Below are 19,786 nucleotides of genomic sequence, written 5' to 3'. Positions count from 1 at the left end.
GAGACCTGCCACATGCTGCTCCCCTGTTAGGGTGGAAGAGGAGGTGGAGCCCTTTCCTAGCACAGTGTTCATTTTGGGAAGGTGCTTCTGGGCTGAGATTTCTCCTGATGGAGAGATGTTTGAGGAGGATTTCATAGCAAAATGGAGAAAATACCATAAGCATCATCCTGTTTATGGAGCCCCAAGCCCACGCAAGAACAAGGAACCCCCCCTCAAGGGTTTTAATCATTATGTTACACCTGGGGAAACTGAGGCACCGGGATGCAGCTGGGCCAGAGGATTCCAATCCATTGTTCCTCTGCAAGCACTGGAGGATTTGGGGTTGCAGGTGGGATCTTGCATCTTCCCTCATCTCAGGCACCAATCTCCCCATCTACACTCTCCTTGTACAACTGCCTTAATTACAGCTCCAACAGAGGATCCCACCCTTCCCTCCTCACCCACTGCCTCCTTTACCTGCTTTAAGTCCAACCTTTTTCCATTACAGACTTGGGATCACTTCCCACAGCATGGGGTGACATCTGGGTTACTCTGCCCAGGCTCATATTGCAAACCCAGCGTCGCTTCCCACCTGCTCAGCCTCAAAAATATCTGAGTGACACCGATGCCAACTTCCCAAAAAAACCACCTGCTCCTCTCCGTGACTCCCAGGGCTGGGGCAGCTTTGCAGGAGCACCACAGCTGTTGTCTGCAGACGGAAAGTCCCTTCTCAGCTCACTTTGGTGCCAGAGGGTGATGGTGGTGGTAGTGTGGGGAGCTGCAAACCCTCATTTGGGGGATAAAGACAGACCCTGATGGTTGGGCTGAGCATCTCATCATCCTGCTGCCAGCACAGCACCGTATTCTCCAGGTGTTTGATGGCTCAATGTGGACACTGAGGAAGAGAAACTCATAGGAATGACCCATGGGCAGGATTCACTGACTCAGCGAGTTCATGTAACCACAAGGCAAATGGCTCCAAGAAAGGTCAAGACCTTGGCCAAAAAAAAACACAAACACCTTTGGAGGAAGGCTTAGAGAAGAATCCTTTTGGGTGACTGCTGGTGCATTCAGCATTTCCTTCTCCCTGCTCTCCCAACCAGGTTCATCCGGCTCCACGGGAAGGCTTGGCCAGCTCCCTGTGTTTACATCCCCAGGAGATGCTATCAGGAGTCAAGGCTCTGCCTGTACTTGCAGGAGGTAAATCCACATTCAGTGCAAAGGGTGGGGACTTTCCTCTCTCCCAAGTTAAAGACAACTTCAGAAGAGTTGCCTCAGTGTCTGCTCTCCTCAATGCACAGGCATTTGATGACCACTTCCACGGATTTTCAGATGTGGGAGAGAGAGGTTAATCTGCCCCTCTGGCTTGTGCCAAGCAGTAGCCAAGAGAACAGGGCTGGGGATGAGATTTTTGGCAGAGGCTCCAGAAGATTTATTTTTCATTAGGTTGTTTTTGTATTATTATCTGTTTTGTCTTAGATAGAAGTTATTTGCTCTGCACAAGCATTTGCCATCATGCAGGACCCACTTTTCCCATGAGGCAGGAGGGCCTGGTGGGCCCCAGATTCCATGTCCTCAGCTCCAAAAGCATTCAGCCACCAGATCTCTGGTCTCACAATCATTGCTAGATGGTGGCCCTTTAAACCCTTTAAAAGAGACCTTTGATGTTGTCCATCCCATGAGCTCCCCTCTCAATTCTCCCAAATTACAGATCCAGGGAATCATGGAACAGTTTGGGATGGAAGGGACCTTAAAGACAATCTATGTCCTCCAATTTTCACCTTCTGGGAAATTTTCCCCATTTAAAAGTTGTCCCTTATTCAAGAGCCCTGTGGATGCCCCTGCAAGGTTTTTCCCAGCCTAATCTTAAATCAAGCCTGGCTTATCAAGTGTGGTCCCAAACAAAAGGAATCCATGGAACAAGTCTGAGAAATGGAGACTGTTCAATAAAGTTGGTCTGGACTCTTTTGCTCCCCTCCTCCTGCTTTGTTTCCTAGACCCTATTTCCAGTAAATTACCCTCAAACCCAAATTTTTTGTCCATCACTCCACCCTACAACTAAATCCATGTGTTAGAGGGAAGTGGCTGCTCCTGGTGAGGTGGGAATTGTCTTGTATTCCCAACACAGCTGCCCAGAGGGGAAAATAAAACATCTGAAACTGCTGAGTCTTGGGAGGATGCCAAGCTGTCAGCTCCAGCTCCTGCACAGTCTCATGCCCAAGCACACCCCAGAAATGTGCTTGGGATGAATTCCACCTGCAAACTCCAAGTGCTCATGCACAGGATGTTCCTAGCAAAAACCCAACCCAAAGTCTGGCAGAGCTCTGGGACGAGGCAGTGAGTGTGTGTGTGTGTGTGACTGTCTGAGCCTGCAAGGGACAGCTTGGACCCATTCCCAGTTTGCAGCATTCCTGTCTCTCTATGGCTGATGTTCTCCAGATGTTTTGTATTGCAGCCTCATGTGGAAACCCTCTGGCCCCAGGGCTGAATCCTGCTCAGCCCTCCACGTTACACCCAGCAGAGAGGAGGAGGAGGAGAAGGAGGGGGGTTTTACATCGCTTTATCCACATCATTTATTATATTTAAAGCATGAATCAACCCTGGGATGCACCACAGCTGCCCCAAAAGTGCCTATTCCCATGCCTGCTTATCCTTTTGAACTCTTTTTTTTTTTTCCCAAGGAAACACCACACGTGTGATCAGCCCCTCTCCACGAGCCCATCAGGCACTGTAAAGCACAAAGATACGGATACAACCTCTGGCTTAGGAAGTCCCGAAGCAGCAAATTACCGGAAACTGAGAGAATATAATGTGGAAAGCATTCCCCTGCTTGGCCCTCGCCTCGCATTCCTGCAGAGCAGCTCCCCCCAGTCCCAGCCAGGGGATGGATACCAGCAGAGTTGAACCGTGGCTCTGAGCCAGGAGGAGCTCCCATGCCACTGTGCATGTCCATATTGTCCATTCCTGGTGGATTTTGTTGAACCCAAGGACTCAAGCTGGTTTCACTCCCTGCCTGTGTCTCTTATTGGGTGGGATGAGGTGTTGGTGCACTCCTAAGGGATAAGGGGGAATCTGGTTACCCTCCCTCAGGTCTTGGCTCTAGTTTGGTCCCTGATGTGACATTCCAATGTGCCATTCCCAGCAGGGACACGGGTTTGGGAGCATGGATGCAGTGGGACATTCCCATTCCCGTGCACCAATCACCACACAGCTGATGGACACAGTGTCTCAAACAAAGCAGTTTAACTTCCCAAAAGGAAACTTCCTCATCTGCTATTAATAGATATTTTAAGACACCCCTCCTTTATCCATCTCCCTCCTCATTCCTCCACACATCACTGAGGGTGAGAATAATGCTGCTACTCTCTGCAATCTTCCCATCGCTGGGGCTGCTTCCACCTGAGCCCACTTTTCCATTTGCCACCCATCCTCTGCTCTTCCCTGAGAGCCCATCCTTGTGCCAGTGCTGGCTCCTGCCAGGACAAGGGCATTCAGCCTCAGTGAGGGTCTTTTTCCCAGAGCAGGAGGGTGCAGGCAGAGCCCAGTGGTGTTAATAGGGTGAGGGAGGGTCTGGCTGCCTGGTGAGAATTCCCAGCTCCTTCCTTGCCTCTCAGGAACCACCTGCATCCTCCAGCAAATGCTCCCTGCTCCAGAAAAAGGCACTTGAAAAGTTTTCCTGACCTCAGTGGTAAGAAAATGCTCGTGGCAATCAGCTCTCCATCCTGACAGTGCTGAGCCCAGCTTCAAGCTGTGCCAAATACCCCAAGCTGCCAGGGACATTCCCAGCAGGATCGGTCCCAGGCTGTGGCTCTGAGCCCCACAGCCACATCTCCCCTAAATGAAGCTTTCAGCACTGCCTGGTGATGTCCAGGTTGATAATTTTTCCCTGGCCCATTTTTAGTCTGGGGCAGGAGCAGGAGGAAGAGGATGGACCCACGGAGATACAGGTTGTGCTATTTCATCTCCAAGCACCTGCAAACAGGTGCTTGGAGATGCAATTTAAAACCTGATTTACTTCCCAGCTTGGATGCAAACAACGACTGCCTGAATTCCCCTTTCCTATTGGGGCTGGCAGGATCCTGTGCTGCAGCCAAGCCCCTCGGAGCGTGATGAAGAGGAAGAGCTGCAGGGTTTTGGTTTCCACCCAGCAGCAACACCTGCTCCACCTGCTCAGCGGGGCATGAACCTCGGGGCAGGATCACCCTGGGTGGATGCAAAGGCCAAGGAAAGAGGTGGGAGGTGGGTCAACCTCAGGCAAGCCCTGCCAAAGCAGTATCATTGCTTGACTCACAAAGTCATTAGTGAATCAAAGCTCCCGGGTAATTGCTGTTACGAGGAAGAGGAAGAGTCTGTGCTGCTCCACCCTGCTCTGCATTGGGCCGGCCAGGGGTAGAACCACCGTGGAAGGGGCGGAGAGGAGGTGTGAGAAAGCAGGGCTGTGTGTGCCCTGCCTGGTGCTACCGGCTGAGCAACGCCACCGCAGCAGGGAGGGAGCCAGGGAGGGAGGCTCCCCACATCCCTTCAGAGGCAGCGATGGGATGGGCACACGCTGATATTTATAGAATCATAAAATCATTAAGGTTGGGAAAGCGCTCTAAGATCATCCAGCACAACCATTAACCAAGTGTCCTTGGCTGAGAAGGGGACAGGGTCCCTCTAGATGAGTTGGCAAGGCCACCCCAGAGACTCGAGTGAAAGGAGGGGGAAAGGGAAGGCAAAGAGTGGGGAGAGCAAGCAGTCAGGATGGATAAAGAGGGGAAAAACAGAAGAGTGAAGTGGATATTTTTCCAGTGAGGGATTGTCCAGGACCTGGCAGTGCTGTGCCATGGGCACTGGGACCAAGGCAGGGGATGATCTGCAGGAACACAACCCTTCCTCTGCCCACCAGGTTTCCCATCCACAACACCTCTATGATTGGCTTGGCCAGGCTGGTGACACTGAAGGTCCCCTTGACCACAAAAGAAAAGGTGTGGGGGTAGATCAGAGAATCATGGAATTATTGAGGTTAGAAAAGCCCTCTAAGATCATTAAGTACAACCGTTCCCCCACCACTGACCCATGTCCCCAAGTGCCACATCCACATGGCTTTTAAATCCCTCCAGGGATGGGGATTCCACCACTGCCCTGGGGACCTCTCAGGGCTTGACCATCCTTTCAGAGAAGAAATTTTCAGAGGAGCAGAAGATCCTGACAGGCTGTGGGAGGCAGTGACAGGACTGTTCCCACCACTCCGGTCCTCACCTGCTTTCCAGGGACACTTCAGCCCCATCCCTGCACTTGTCACCATATTTGGATTGGAGTGACAGCAGATCTGCCATGGCATTCATAGTCCAGCACTGCCAGAGAAGAATGAGAAAAGAACAGAGACGTCTTCCACCTTCCCATGGGACAGACCCACCCTCCCTTATCACCCCATCTCCCCAAGGTCCAGGCACGCAGCCGGGCTGGATCACAAGCACCTTCACTCATCGAGTAGGAAAAAGAGGATTTCCTCATACACACAGCAAGGTGTTGTTAGCAGGAACACATGGAGCAGGGAGAAAGTGACCAGTGTGGTTCCCTCCAGGTCCAGGGAGGGAATCAGAGCTTGGAGATGCATCCCCACACCCCCAGTTTGCTGAATTTGGGGGCCTCCATCCCATATCCTCCCTCTGCTTGCATGCAGGCAGGAAGGACTCTGCCCATCCAGCCTTCTCCTTCCACTGAGAGGGACTTCCTTGGCCATGTCCCCATGCAGGCAGCAATGCTTCCCAAAGGGAAACTGAGGCAGGGAGGGTGGTGCACCAGAGGAGCTGCTCTCTGTAACTGGCAGCAGATCCTGGGCATAAGGCAATGTCCAGGAGCCCTGAGCCAGCTCTGGAGTCACAACAAACACCCTGCCTTGTCCATGTCCAGAGGGCCGTGGGGCCATTTTGGGGTGTTTTTTTATTTTCTCTCATCCAGGGAAAGAGGCTGGACATGCCCTGGCTGTGTGTGCTGGCAGCCCAGAAAGCCCCCCTGTGCCCTGGGCAGATCCCCCAGTGCAGGCAGCAGAGGAGGAGGTGGGATTTTGCTCCTCTGCCCTGCTCAGGTGAGACCCCACCTGCAGAGCAGCTCCAGTCCTGGGACCCCCAAGATGAGAAGGATTTGGAGCTGCTGGAGCCAGTTCAGGGGAGGCCACGGAGATGCTCCAAAGGCTGGAGCTCCTCTGCCCTGGAGCCAGGCTGGGACAGCTGGGGGTGCTCACCTGGAGAAGGGAAAGCTCCAGGGAGAGCTCAGAGCTCCTTGCAGGGCCTAAAGGGGCTCCAGGAGAGCTGGAGAGGGACTGGGGACAAGAGCCTGCCCTTTTCTCATCAGGAAAAAGGAGAATGGTTTCATAATGACTGAGGGCAGGGTTAGATCGATATTAGGAAGAAATTCTTCCCTGTGAGGGTGGGGAGGCGCTGGCACAGGTTTCCCAGACAGACTGTGGCTGCCCCTGGATCCCTGGAAGCGTCCAAGGCCAGGCTGGGAACAACCCGATCTAGTGAGAGCTGTCCCTGACCATGGCAGGGGAGTTGGAACAAGATGAGCTTTAAAGTCCCTTCGCACCCAAACAATTCCATGACTCGGTGCCAAGGACACGGCTCGCAGCACTCCCTCCCCTCCAGCTGCAGCTCCAGGCTTTGCTCCGCAGTGCCCGGGGCCGCCCGCGTGGGAGGAAAGGCAGAACCCGATTTCCGAGTGCATTTGCTTCCCAAATGTGTCCCGTCAGCTGCCGGGTCCCCGCGGGGCTCCGCAGCCTCTTCCCAACGCCAGGACTCCCAGCTCCAGCGTGCCCGGGCCAATCCCGCCCATGCCGAGCGGGGATTCCCACAGCGGGAATGAGGCTTCACCCAGTGAAAACATCCAGCGGATCGGCTTCTTGCCTCATCGCTCAGGAATCCCGGGGTCAGCGCCGGCGAGTCCTCCCAGGGCAGCGCGTCGGGCCGGGAGAGCGGGATGGGCATCCCAGTGTCCATCCTGTGACAGGACCCGGGATGGGCATCCCAGTGTCCATCCTGTGACAGCACCCGGGATGGGCATCCCAGTGTCCATCCTGTGACAGCACCCGGGATGGGCATCCCAGTGTCCATCCTGTGACAGGACCCGGGATGGGCATCCCAGTGTCCATCCTGTGACAGGACCCGGGATGGGCATCCCAGTGTCCATCCTGTCACAGCACCCGGGATGGGCATCCCAATGTTCATCCTGCCACAATTACCAGGATGCTCATCCCAGTGTCCATCCTGCTGTCACAACACCGGGGTGCTCATCCCAGTGCCCATCCTGTCACAGCACCCGGGATGGGCATCCCAGTGTCCATCCTGTCACAGCACCCGGGATGCTCATCCCAGTGTCCATCCTGTCACAGTGACCAGGATGGGCATCCCAGTGTCCATCCTGTCACAGTGACCAGGATGCTCATCCCAGTGTCCATCCTGTGACAGTGACCAGGATGGGCATCCCAGTGTCCATCCTGTGACAGTGACCAGGATGCTCATCCCAGTCTCCATCCTGCTGTCGCAGCTCCCGGGATCGCCTCATCCGGCCCTCCGCGCAGCCTGGAGAGGGAAGGAAGGGGGAAAAGAGGATCAGCTTCCCCTGCACGTCCAGAACATCCTCGGGCCCGCTGGCTCTGGGGGACATCCCAGCTCCAGGGTGATGTCATTTCCCTCACAAGTGATGTCGTGTCCATGGGAAAGGGACAGGGATGGGGACAACTGAAGGGGTGCGGGCAGCGATGAGCAGAGCGGGACAGGGCCCTCAGACCATCCCCGGTGCCACCTCCTGTCCCCTCCGTGTCACCGCTCCTGCCACCTCCTCCCCACTGCCACCAACCCCCGTTATCCACCTTCACCCCGTCCCTCTTGCCATCTGCACTCGCTGCCACCCTGTCCTGTCCCCACTGCCACTTCATGTCCCCAAAGTCATCTCTTGTCTCCACAGCCCTTGTTCACACAGTCACCCCATGTCCCCAGTACATCATCCCCTGTCCCCAGTGCCACCCTGTCCCCAGTACCACCCCCTGCCACCCTGTCACTTTAAATCCTCACTACACCATCCCTGTCTCCGGTGCCACCCTCTGCCGAGTGTCACTGCATGTCCCCAATATCTCCTTATGCCCCCACAGTCACTCCCTGCCCCTTGTCACCTCTGTCTGTCCCATCCCCCTGTCACCCCCATCACCTCCTTTCCCTATCACCCCTTGTCAGCCCATCACCTGTCACGCCCCATCGCCTCTGTGAGCCGCCTCTCCGTCACCTTCCCCTATCCCATCCCATTCCTTGTCGCTTGCTTCCCTTGCCACTTCCCCGTGTCCCCTCCTGTCCCCGAATCACCCCCCTGTCCCCCCCGCTGTCCCCTCCTGTCCCCTCGCCCCGCCCACCCGCGCTCTCGCCCCGCCCCACCAATGCTGTCACCCGCTGTGCGCATGCGCGGTGTTGGCGGGGAAGCCGTGCCCGGCTCCGGGTGGGGCGGGGCGGGGCGGCTCCATCCGGGTCCTGCCCGGGCCGGGCGGTGCGGGCGGCGCGAGCCCCGGCGGGACAGCGCGGCGGCGGGTGAGTGCGGGGGGCGGGAGCCCCCTGGGGGGCCGGAGGACCGGAACCCCCCCGAGGGCCCGCATGGGGGGCGGGGACCCCTCCCGGGGACCCCCCTGTGGGGTGGGACCCCTCCCTGTGCCTTGTTCTGTGGGGAAAGGACCCCTCTCCATCCCCCCTGTGTGCCTGGGATCCTTCCCTGTGCACCCCTCTGTGGGGCAGGGTCCCTCTTGCAGCTCCGCTTTTGGGCAGGACCCTCCCTCTGTGCCTTGTTCTGTAGGGAAGGGACCTTCTTCCAGCCCCCCTGTGGGGTGGGACTTTTCCCTGTGCCTTGTTCTGTGTGGCAGGGACCCTTTTCCAGCCCTTCTGTGCGCTGGGACCTCTCCCTGTGCCTTGTTCTGTAGGGAAGGGTCTTTCCTCCATCCCCTCTTTGGGCTGTACCCTCTCTCTGCGCCTTGTTCTGTGGGACACGGTCTGTTTTCCAGCCCTCTGTGGGGCAGGACCCTCTCCCTGTGCCTTGTCCTATGGGACAGGGTCTCACTCCATCCCCCCTGTGGGGCAGCAGCTCCCATGGGGGACAGGCTCCCTCCCTGTCTGCCCCACAGTCCCCTCTGGGGCAGGGACCTCCACAGCTCAATGGAGCAGCCCCCCAGTCCCTGCAGACCCCTAAGGGGACACTCTCAGAGGGTCATGGCTGTGCTTTTGGGGTGTCTGGCAGCACAATAGGGCTGCCATAAAGGCAGAGGGGACAGCCCAGAGCAGGGCACAGCAGAGGCTGAGCCGTGGACTGGGACTGCATCATCCCGGAGGGATGAAGGAGGGGGCTGGGGCGGCACAAAGGGACAGGGGGCATGTCCCCACCCAGCGCCCCTTCTGTCCGGACCCCCTTCATGAGGGGGAGCTCCTGGGGGTCCCACCCCACGCTCGGCTCAGGGTCCCCAGGTCACCTCTGTTGGCGGTCGCCGCTGGTTTGGAATCAGACACGTCCCCTGGATTTCCTGGGGCCGAGACAGGACGCTGCGGGTTTCTTCTGCTTTAAATGAAAACCAAAAAAAAAAAAAAACAAAAACAAAAACCACCAAAAAACCACCAAACCAAAAACACACAGAAAAGGGAAAAGCTGCTTTTTTGGAGTTACACTGGGCTGCTGTTCCTGCCGTGCCGTGCCCTCCCTGCACCCGCCGCTTTGGCAGGGGACGCGCCTGGGGACCCTGGGGACTGCAAACCAGCGGGTAAAAATGCACCTCCTGCGGTTTGGGGTTTTGGGGTTTTTTTGTTTGCTCAGTTCAGCCTGTCTTTGTCTTCACCGGGATGCACGGAGGGAGGACACGGGTCTCGGTCACCCCAGGAGCGGCGCCGGCTCTGTTGGGATGTGCCAGCGTGTGTGTCTGGGGGTTGCTTCCCCCCCTCCCGTGCACACCTTTGGCAGGAGGCTTGGATGACATCTTGCTCTGGCACGCTCCTCGCCTTTGATCTCGAGTTTCCTGCCATGGATAACGTGTTCAGCAACACGCGAGCCCGGCTCCGCAGCTGCCGGGGAGGGCGATGCGGGTGCCTCCTCCTCGTCGTCCCGGTTTTCCCCAGCTGGCTCCTGCCTACAGCTCCCGGCTTTCCTTTGTTTCGGGTGCCGCCGGGACGGGCTCTCACAGCCCAAGGATGCTCTGAACGGAGCAAAGCCAAGCACAAAAAGACACCCCCTCCTCCAATCCCTTTGTTTCCAGGCGTTTGCGGGCTCAGCTGGTTTTTACACGGCAGCGTTTCATGTGCCCAGGCACATAAACCGACTACTCAATGTCGCTTTTTTTTTTTTTTTTTTTTTTTTTTTCATCCTATTCTGAGTTATTTTGGGTGCTTTAGTTTGCAGGGAGCACATCCCGGCTGCAGGCTGTGCCGGAGGGATGCGGCAGCTTCCTGGGAACGGGGTGAATTTGCCAGAAGCATAACTGGAACATCTCGTGGTTGTCCTCTGGTGTCCTCCTCGCGTCTCCTTGGGTGAGCAGAGCCATAAGCTCTCGGCACCACACTGAAATCTGGGATCACCAGCCCTTCTCCTGGGAGAACTCTGACCCTGGTTTGCAAGACCCGTTGCCAGCAGCAGCTTTGGGGACAGAGGAAGGTGGACAAAATCCAGGCCCAGGCTTAGCAGTGATGGCTGAAATCAGCCTTTTATTTTTAAATACATCCTTGATTTTGTACAAAGCAAAATATAAGTTCTAATTTTATGATCATCATTATTTTTTAGATCCCTACTGCCGTTTTATTTCCTTCAGGTGTTGGGTTTAATAGTGAAACCATCACCTGAATTCATTTGAATGCTATTTTCTTTTGCACGACAGATGTACACAAAGCACGTTAAGCGTGTCAAACAGCCCCTGAGTAAATCATGTTGTTTGCTCTATTACTTTATTCATACAGGTTCGATGCTCCAGCTGATGCATCTGGAGTGCTGTGCCATCTGGAGCAAAAATTAAATACAAATTTGGCCCCTGGCCTGGAAAAATAACAACCCCGTGCCCCACTAATAATCAGCAGTGGAAGGATAGAGCCCCTGACAGAAGAACTGCTTGGGGGCAATATGGAAGGAATCCAAAATGCACTAATTGAGGTATTTAAAACATAATAAAAAAGGGAAAACAAATGCTTCCAGCCCCACGTGCCGGAAGCAGGCAGGAGCAATGATGTGATCCTGTTAGCAAGTCATGGGGCTGATACTGGCAGATGATGGTCTTTGGGTGGAGGTGTGTGTAGTGGTGATTTCTGACATTTCCCAGCCTTGCTGCTGAAGGAAATCCTCTTCACAATCTCTGTTCCACCACTGCTCAGCTCAGGTTTGCTAATTTTGTCCCTGTTCACCAAGTCTGGCTTGGACAATCTGGGTCTGCTGCTTGGGTTGCTGGCATTGCTGTTTGGTCAAAGGCTGTCTCAGATTTGGGGAGAACAGGATGTGGAGATGGGTCAGCTCTGCTGGAACTTGCTGCTTGTGCATCCCAGGCTCAGATCCAGTCGCCTCCAGATGTGATTGGAGATAACTGTGATGGACCCTCTGTGAAGGACACCGTGGGGTCAGTGTGCTCTGAATGTTGTGGGATCTGTTGGACCTTCAGATGAGGAATGCTGTGTGCCACATGGGAAATAAGATGATGGCTGCTGGTTGCTGCCACTCTTCTTGGCTGGGGAGTGGTCCTGGCCCTGTCCTGGGGGAGAGGCAGGTGATGGGGTAGAGGAGGAGGATTCCATGGCAAGGAAGCAGCAGAGCTGCTCAGGACTATGGAGCTGAACCAAGCCTGGAGGTTTTATCCAAGAAGAGCCAACTTCCAACTGCTGTCTTGGACTAAATGATGTGTGGGATTACAGGAGGATGCCTGGCTTTGCTAGGAATGCTTTTGTGCACTGGACCATCTCTCCAGGTGTTCCCCCTTGGGTCACCCCTCCCAGTGACCTGCTGTCACCTCCACCTGGGCTGTGTGTCAGAAGGCATGTTGTGAGTGACTCAGTCACAGCCATAAAACATCACTTGACTGTGGAAAAGGTGGAGAGAGGCACAGCTGGTGTTCATCTCCTGTTCCCACCACCTGCACCTGGAGCCTTCTGCCTTGGGATAACATGGCTGACACCTGGTCCTCCCCCACCTTGCCAGGCTCCTGCTGCACACTAAACCCAAACAAGCCCATCCTTCAGGCCGTGGCAGGAGGTGCAGATCCTTCTGGTGGTCCTCAGCCAATTTGGACCGTTGGTGTGGAAGCCTGGAGGGTGTTTTTTGGGGTTGAAGCTCCCCGGGTCGCAGCAGTGGTTGCTTTGGCCAAGCTGGGTTTGTTTGTTTTTGTTCCTGCAATCGTTCCCCTTAAAGCTGAGCGTTGTTGACACAAGATAAGATCGGCTGTCACAGCCGTCCCCTCCCCTGTCGCTGTTGCCCTGGAACCGCTCAGACTCGGGTCAGGAGTGGCCGTCCTGGTTTCCTGGTGTGCCGGTGTCCCCACCCCGAGTCGCTGACAGGGCTCTAAAGGGACATCAGTGATGATGTGACACAGGGCTTGACTGCGAGTGAGCCCAGTCATCGCCTGAGCCCGGCGAGAAATGCCAGTGATCCCATGGAAAACACCCTTCAGGAGACGATCAGACCCACGTGGTTTTGCTACACCCGCAGGCAGTGGTGATTTTCTTCCTGATCTGAGGGATGGGAAAGCCTTGACATTGACAGTGAGCTGGAGTAGGGCCTGTTCCTCATCCCGGGATGGAGCTGCATCATTTTTGGATGCTGCTCCCTCTGGAGCAGTAGCACGGGCACTGTGTCATTTTTCCACCTGTCTGGCACGTTTAAATTCCATCAAAGAACAAAAAAAGCAATCCTCAAGGGTTCCAACCACATGTGGAGGGTTCCTGTGTCCTGTTCACAAATGGTTGTGGTGCTGAAGGAATGGTGAGAGGACAATGCATGGATGGGCAGCAGGAGCTCATGGACCGAATTAGCTGGAAGCAGCTGGCTCAGCATAGGCAAAGGCTGTGAGGTCTCATGTTGCTTCAATTGCAGAGGTGCAGCTGGATCAGGCTGTGGAAAAAGCAGAGACACTAAGAAACAGGAGGAGCAGAGAAGACAGGGTGGCAGGAAGCCTGGGCAGGGATGTCCTGCTTTTCCTGCTTCATCTTCAGGACTGTGAGTGTGAGAAGCAAGCAGGAATGACTTCTCCGGGCTTATTTTGGCTTTGTTTGTTTGTTTGTGGGTGGGTTTGCAGGACATCAGGACTGCTGACAACTGGGGTTCTCCTGGCTCTGAAGGGGAAAAGATTCTTTGCATGGGATAATTCTGGAGGCCCACCCCAATGTTTGATGGACAGTTTGCTAGCCAGGTCCTTCAGTGTGCTGTCTCCATGGAGGCAGGGGATGGAGATCCACGTGGCAGCACAGGTACAAGGGTTATTGATGTGTTGGAAACCATGAAAGCCCCTGAGGATGGTCATATAGGAACTGGGACTTCTCCAAAAAGGTGGTGGGATTGATAACCCAACTGAACTGCACCTGCACCAGTGCCCACAGCTTGGTCACCAGCAGGAGAAGGATCTGGAAACCACTGTGCATCAGAACAGCTGTGACATCGTTGCCAGCACAGAGTCATGTGGGATGACTCAAACGAATGGATTGCTGCAATGGATGGGGATAACTTTCCATGATTTACCAGCAGCCCTGGCTAACTGGGAGGTCTCAGCTGACTGGAAGTGAGCACATGTGACACACAGCTACAAGAAGGGCTAGAAGGAGGATTTCGGGAGCTACGGGGATCTGAATAAGGTGACCTGAGCAGATCACTCTCACTCATCACCAACAGGGCAATCAGAAGATCTGGAGCAGCCAGTATGAGTTTGTGACAGGCAGGTCCTGCCTGACCAACCAGATCTCCTTCTATGACAAGGTGATCTGGTTAGGTGGATGAGGGAGAGGCTGTGGGTGTGTCTCTCCGGACTTTGGCAGGGCCTTTGACACCACTTTTTCGTGGAAGGGGCTGGAGTTCCGGTCCCTGGAGGTATTTAAAAGCTGTGTGGAAGTGGCACTTGGGGACATGGGTTAGTGAAGGCCTTGGCAATGCTGTTTTAGCAGTTGGACTCGATGGCCTCAGGGGGCTTTTCCAACCTAAACGATTCCATGATTCTGTGATTTTATTATCCCTTCAGAGGATTAATCCCGCCGCTAATGCAGCTTTTCACTCGCAAAGCGCCTTTAGAGGAAGTCGCGCCAGGAGAGCGCTTGGAGAGAGAAACTGAAAGTGCTGAGCAGGAGGCAGCTGCCCCCTCCTGATTCCAGCCCTCCTCCCACTGTTGTTCTCCCAGGCTGTGCAGTAGGAGTGGGTTTCCCAGCTTCTTGGCTCACGGGAGTGTTTCGGGGGAAATACAAGAGCTCCGTAGCTGTGCAGCTTCCCAGGCGTGGAACCAGGGCATGTCAGCTCTCCCATCGGTCCATTGAAATCCAGGAGGAGCAGCCCAGCAGGTAGGAAAGTCGGTGAAGCCAAGTTACCCATCCAAACTGGGTGGGAGGGATCAGTGTCTCCTACCCAACAACTTCCAACTGCAACAAATCCAACTGAGTGAATCGAGTGGATCGTGTCTCCCCACTGACCGGGGCTCTCGGAATTAAATTGTCAGGGTATTGTGAGGATCGAGTGATATTTGCCTGCTCTCTCCACGCAGAGCTTTGTCCCAAGCAAACAAATATTTCCTCGGCGCTGTAATGACTCCTGTTTTCCTATTGTTCCCTGTAAAAACCCGTTGCCAGGCTAGGCTTCCCTTGAGGCAATTTCCTGGCTCTTCTCTTCGGGGAAACGCAGCTTTTGTGGGAAATGCAGCTTCGGGGTTGGAGTTTTTCTTTCGCTTTTCACTTGGGAGGTGTTGGATGAGGACCCGGCGTTTCGCTCTCTTGGCGTGTGAGATAAAAGATAAGGCTTTTGGAAGCTGTGGCGACCGTCTGAAGTGGGATGGGGTTGTGTGGTGTTGGGTGGTTTGAGGGCTGAATAAATTGGGATGAGCTGGATGGAGCCTGTCTGGTGGTGCTCGTGTGGGTTGGACGTCTGTCAGCTGAGCCCTGCACCCCAGTCTTGCTTGGCATTCACACCAAAACACCCTGTTTGGGGGCGGCACTTTGGGAGTAAAAGAAGAAAAAAATGGATCATTTTCTGAGCTGTGGCTTTGCCTGAGGGGTGCTGAGTTGTCCTGTGCTTCTGACCGTTCTTGAGGCTTCCTCCTCCTCTGTTCTGACCTTCCTCCTCCTCCTGAAGCACCTTCCCCGTGCAGCTGCCAGTGATGCAGCAGGAGGAACAGGTCAGGGAGGTGGTGGGAAAGGCCTGGGCTGTTTTGCAGCCAGTTGAGAGGGATGGAGCTGGAGACAAGTCTGACATCAGATGGTTTATTCCAGCCTTGGACACTAAAGCTGGGGGTGGGAGTGTTACAGGGAGTTAGGAGGTGGGACTGCATGGGGACAGTGGGTGTTTTCCCAAAGCCAAGCAAGTATTTGTGCCTAAAGACTAAAAATGATGTGGTCCTGCAGAAAAATTGGCTGGATAAGAGGGATTGTGCTGCTGTCCAATCAGGCACCTCCAAAAGGAGGGGTTTTAAGACAAGTGGATGAAATTGAGGCCTTGTTTACACTGAGGTTGGAACTTGAGCTTTTTTGGATTTGGTTTTTGGATGGAATTTCAAAGAGAAAAGAAGTAAGCACTGGCAAAAGTTTCATATCTTTCTTAGAAGACTTCTGTTTTCTGACAGAAGTTGCTTTTCCCTCCAAAGGATCCCCTGAATCCTTTCTGCTTCCTTTAGGTTGGATTTATATCAGCTATTGATGTTCTATGCTGGAACAACCAACTTAGTAGCAAACCACTTGATATCAAACCCCAGATTGCACATTGCCTGCTTCAACTTCTAAATCAAATAATTTATTCTTCAATATTATGAATCACTCATTGTGAGGGTAGCAGCAGATCCCAGTCTGTTTCCATGAGAGTGCCATGTTATGTTTTCCTTATTAACCCAGGTCCTTGCTGCAAAGTCATTGGATGAAGGCTGTTTCCAAGCTGGGCATAACTTGGGTTTTGTTGCTCAGAGATTTTTCTCTTTTTTCTTATTATTAAAATGATGTTTTCCTAGGCCAGTGCAGAACAAGTCAGGTGGTTGGGATTAATTTTTTTTAGCTGAAGCATCAATTTCCTTAAGAGTTGGAGCCCAAAGATGAGTTGTGAAGCCCTGGCAGGTTGCTTGCTCAGGATGGGATCCTGTCTTGAGCCTACTGTGGATGGACTGATCAGACTTGCCTTGGATACCCACATCATTCTAGACAACCCTATGCAGCACTGGGTTGGAAATCCCCCTTTTCCACCCCAAAACCAGCCCCGATGCAGATTTCTCTGCGAGGACTCGCTGTGTGGCAGCCGTCTCTGCAGGCTGCTCCGCGCTTTTGTTTACATCTGGTAGAAAACTTCTTAAATTTCCTGGCAAGGGAGTAATTCTAATCCCTTTCAATGAGATCAACGGATTAGTGTCTCAGATGCTTATAAAATTGTGAGGATTAGCCAAGCCTCCCCCCCCAATTCTTTCTATGCCACGTAACGTCATCGCCGCGTTTTAAAAGGGGATCTCTGTGCTGTTACCAGGAGCTGGAGCAATTTCTGGGAGCCTCTGCAAATCCAAGCATTTAAAAGCCATGTCTTCATCCTCTCCCTTGCTCCCTCTGGATTTTTGTGCAATTTTTAGGGTGTTTTTCTCTTTTTCTTCCAGCATCCCTGGCACCAAACCGCGGTAGCTGTTCAAGCAGATACATTGGGTTTGCGTGGCTTGGCTGCGTTGCGGCGCCCGTGCAGGTAAGTAGGGAGCTGAGCCCAAAGTTTTCCTTCACAGAGACTTGCAAATCTGCATCTTGAGAGGACCAGATCCCCCCAAAAAATGTTATTTCCCAAGTTTGCCCCTCATTTCAAAAGATTTGGGCTTTTGTGGTCTATCCCCAGAGGGGAAAGGCTCTTCTGGGCTGACGAGATGCTCTCACCCCAACTGTTGGGAGCAGGATGAAACTCCACACACCCACATTCCTGCATCCTCTTAATTACAACCTGCACTTTCATTAGGACCTGCTCCCTAACCAGCTCACAGGGAGGAGGGTTTAGTTCAAACCCTGTTGCCTCTCCCCTCAGGGCAGTTTTTAAATGCCTTTTCTGCCGGGTCGGTGGCTGTGTGGTCGCTTGACCTGTGCGAGCAAAGTGATCCCAAGCTGCCGAGTTGTAGGAGCTCGGAGCCAGGAATTCCTGGCCCTGACCCAGTAGAGTTTCAGAGGCGAGCTTTTAAATATATACAAAGACAAGCTCATAATTTCCACTCTACTAATGAGGCCACGGCGTTTTCATTGAAATGTGCCAATAGGCGCCGTGGTGGTATTTTAGCAGCCTTGTACTGTGAATCCAAATGTGATTTAACATGGCAGCCCCCGCGGAGCCGAGGAAAACCGGCTTCTCCCACTGAATTTCAATGATGCTGCTCAGCAGCACTTCTCAAAAAAAATCCCCTCGGTGGTGGGACCTCTCCTTGCGTTTCATCCCAACAGAGTTTTCCCACCACCCCGCTTTGGTGAAGGTGGGTAATGGGTTGAAAGGGGATATTTAGGAGGGGAAAGTCTTAATTTAAAGCCTGGGTTTAACAGATGTGCGGCTGGCTGGAGCGAGGCGGCGATTTAATAATGGGGCTGGGCAGAAATATCATTAAATGGTAGTAAAAAAAGTGGAACGTGAGGGCTCCAGACATCGTGTTCTCTCTTGACCTTTAAAAAGCCACTTGAAGCTGCCAGCCTGCTCGTTGCTAAGCCACCTCCTTAGTGCCACTCATATATTTTCCCTTCTAGTAGGCGATTCAGCAGCTGGGAATTTGTGGAGATCCAACAGTAAACTGTTACACGCCTGAAATTCCCACTGGTGGTTTTTAGCTTTGTAGCCTTGAAGCATTTGGAAAATATTTAGCAAGTTTTGTTCTGTCAGCTGCAAGAAAAATGTCAATTTTAAGTTAATCTCACAAAAGGTGTTTGGTTTGCTTAAAAAAAAAAAAAAGTCATGCATCAACAGCAGAGCTGTAAACTGAGGTTTTGCTTGTTAGGGCTCAATTTGTGAGGAACTTCTGTAGGAAGCAGCATCCCTGAGGAAATGAGGGGTGTGGGTGAGTGATGTGGAAAATTTACACCTGGTTGTCCATCACCTCCTGGTTACATACCCCTGGTGTATGGATACACCTGGATTTCAGAATCACAGAATCATGGAATAGTTTAGGTTGGAGGGGCCCTTCAAGACCATCTCATTCCACCACCCTGCCATGAGCAGGGACACCTTCCACTAGGCCTTGAATATTTCCAAGGATAGGGAGTTCACAAGCTCTTTAAACAACCTGTGCCAGTGCTTCACTAAGGTCCCTTCATTTTCTGCAACCCACTAAGGTCAGGCCACAATTTCAAGAGAATAGGGAAGAAGTGTGGTACCCCATGGGATCACCTTCAGTGCTGAGACTCTGTGACAGAGGAAGAGATGCATTTGTTGGTTGATGAGGTTTCTCTCCAAGCACCTCACTTGGCTGTGCAAGTCTGGCTGTGGAGAAGTTCCATTTTCCATTTCCACCTAAACTTTGAGGGGTTTTCCATCCTTGCAGCCACCTCTCTTGTGCTGATCTCATAGAGGTGAAGCAGTTTTTGTCCTGTTTCCATATGACTCCCAGGAGGGTTTTTTTGCTGGACTCTATAAAGTGTTGCAAAACCATCCCAGTCTCTGTTAGCAAGGGAGGAGGAATGATAAAAAAAATTCTTCCCTAAATCTCTGTACTTGGGTCAAAACCAGGAAAGGGTGAATTGACTGTGCAGCTCATTTTTTGGAAGTATTAGGAAAAATTGGAAACAACAGTGACGTGGCATTGGTGTGAATTCCCATCAGGCAGGGGTTTGGGATTGTCTGGGTTTTCCTGAAGCCTTTTTCAGGCTGTCAAGATTGTAAAATACGAACGTGACCAGATCAAAGTGGCCTTGGGGTAATGGCTGCCCCATGAGATTTGTTTATGGACTTTTTCCCCAGCATCCAGCTACCAGCTTTTTCACTCTTCTCCTTCCAGCCACCTCTTCTTCTTAATTTTTACCTCAAATATAAATTAAAAGAGTCCACAGAGTGCATTTCTGAGGACTGTAACCCAGGATCCGGGAGCAGACAGCAGCAGCATAAAGAAGAATTCTTCCCTCTCTGGCCTCATGCTGCTTTTCCACCAAAAGGCTTTACAGCCATCTGGATCCCCTTTCAGATTATGCCACCCCCCTTCCCAAAAATCCATAACCTAGCAACCTTATTTAGTGTAAACGAGATCATTCTGCTTTCCTGTTCCCAAATTGTGTTTGGCTTCTCTTTCTGCCTTTATAGGACGGCTGCTGGCAGCTGGGATCCCATCACTGGTCCAGGGTGCTTGTCTCCAGCAGGGTTTTGTAGGATTATTGATCACTGTGTGTTGCACTGATAATTTATTTTTTTTTTCCTCTCATTAAAGGAGCTTAGGAAATGGGAGAAAAAAGGGTTTCAGGAAGTTGTTTAATCCATCTGCTTCTGAGAGGTCAAGTTGCTCTTTGGCTCCATGGAAAGTGATTGGTTTTGGTTCAGCCTGAAGACTACTAGATCCAAGTGGGATTTATTTTATTTTTTTTTTCCTTCCAGATGTGATATTTTGGGAGTCCCCATTGCTTCCCACAGCTCTGTGTCATCACCCAGGAATTTTCAAATTCCCTGGAGT

The 19,786-nt window shown here is 52.9% G+C and overlaps 1 protein-coding gene across 1 annotated transcript in view; it reads left to right on the top strand.

Annotated features, from left to right (window-relative positions):
• Positions 1-8,507: 8,507 nt before the first annotated feature.
• The window catches only part of RNF24 (ring finger protein 24), a 28,513-nt gene continuing 17,234 nt past the window's right edge, over positions 8,508-19,786 (top strand). Inside the window, exons 1-2 of the mRNA XM_083861030.1 lie at positions 8,508-8,537; positions 16,769-16,851. The gene's annotated coding sequence lies outside the window, so the exon portion shown is untranslated. The remainder of the gene's footprint in view (positions 8,538-16,768; positions 16,852-19,786) is intronic.

This window comes from Zosterops lateralis (genome assembly GCF_965231275.1).
Source record: "Zosterops lateralis genome assembly, chromosome: 5".
NCBI classification, from domain to species: domain Eukaryota; kingdom Metazoa; phylum Chordata; class Aves; order Passeriformes; family Zosteropidae; genus Zosterops; species Zosterops lateralis.
This window is presented reverse-complemented; position numbering and strand designations above follow the sequence as displayed.